The sequence below is a fragment of the Sturnus vulgaris genome, chromosome 30 (assembly GCF_052056855.1).
Source record: "Sturnus vulgaris isolate bStuVul1 chromosome 30, bStuVul1.hap1, whole genome shotgun sequence".
NCBI lineage: Eukaryota > Metazoa > Chordata > Aves > Passeriformes > Sturnidae > Sturnus > Sturnus vulgaris.
This window is the reverse complement of record NC_142272.1, coordinates 5,099,218-5,100,490: the sequence shown is the minus strand read 5'-3', so window position 1 is coordinate 5,100,490 and position 1,273 is coordinate 5,099,218. Positions and strand designations below refer to the sequence as shown.

Genomic DNA, 1,273 nt, shown 5'->3' with positions numbered 1-1,273 from the left:
GAAGCAGCGTCAGGCTGAGGTCAAGGTCATCCCCAGGGTCAAGTGTGGCTCCAAATGGTCCTTGTGGTTCTGGTCCCAGTGTCACTTGGAGTGCTGGACCCCATCCCTCACCGGCCCTGGACATGCTGAGATGTTCCCAGCCTGGCCAACACGAACATTTCCGTGGCAAATGGGAACATTTTGCATCTCGAGGCTCAGCATGGCCTCGTTTGCCTCCCTGGAGATGCACACAGCGATCACAAGAGACAGAAAACCACGAGGCCACCCAGTGGCACAGAGCCCACGCTGAAAGGCTCCTGCCCTGGGATAAGAACGGGGAGAAACCTCGCCCTGATCACTGGCCAAACACACTCCATGGAGGAGAATGACCTGAAGTTATTGCCCAAAAAATCAGAGGACATTGAGAAGTAAAATTACAAGCACCTTTCCCCCATCCTTTCTCCTTCCTGAGCTCTCCCTCCTCCCCACACGATGACCATTGTGTCTCCAGGGACACGAAAACGACACCAAAAATAGTTTTATTAAAAACAGAATGTTTAAATTGCAGTAGAAAATAGAGCAGCAGAAGCCAAATCTGGACTTTAGATACAAAAGGACCCAGATGAACACGAGGCCCTGGCTCCTTTCCTTTCCCTGCCCACAAACCCATGCCTGGGGAGCTGACAGGAGCCCAGCACAGGCACAGGGAGCCTTCCCAGGGGCTGCACATCCAAAGCCTTGGGAGCGCCTGGGTCACCCCAAACCTCACCTGTGCCGCTGGCACCTGCAGCTCTGGGCACTCTCCAAAACGCTGCATCAGACACCGGGCCTGGAATGTCCCGGCTTTAAGCACACACCTGCGGGAAGCACAAAACATTGCGGCTTTAGGGCCGGCCTGAGCAGAGCTCCGGGCTCAGAGCCCGGCCCGGGGACTCGATGGCACCGCGGGCAAAAGCTGCGCTGCCGGAGGGAGGGAGGGAGGGAGGGATGGCCGGGCCTCAGAGTAATTCTAGAGCTAAAGCGGTGAGAGACATCAGCTCGCCTCAGATAATACATGCCAGCGCTCATCCCGGGCCGGCCAGCGCCTCCTCCTCCTCCTCCTCCCCTTCCTTCCACAGCCCCGGCACCGGCACCCACACAGAGGATCCCCCCCGTTCCCCGCTATCCCCCCAATCCCCGCTATCCCCCCCAATCCCCGCTATCCCCCCAATCCCCGTTATCCCCCCAATCCCCGCTATCCCCCCAATCCCCGCTATCCCCCCCAATCCCCGCTATCCCCCCCAATCCCCGCTAT

The 1,273-nt window shown here is 58.5% G+C and overlaps 1 non-coding gene across 1 annotated transcript; it reads right to left on the bottom strand.

Moving 5' to 3' along the window:
• Nucleotides 1–971: 971 nt before the first annotated feature.
• On the bottom strand, nt 972–1,055 carry LOC148220888 (small nucleolar RNA SNORD45). Its single transcript, XR_015808829.1, has one exon. It is a non-coding gene; the product is annotated as a small nucleolar RNA SNORD45 (small nucleolar RNA).
• Between the last annotated feature and the right edge of the window lie 218 nt (nt 1,056–1,273).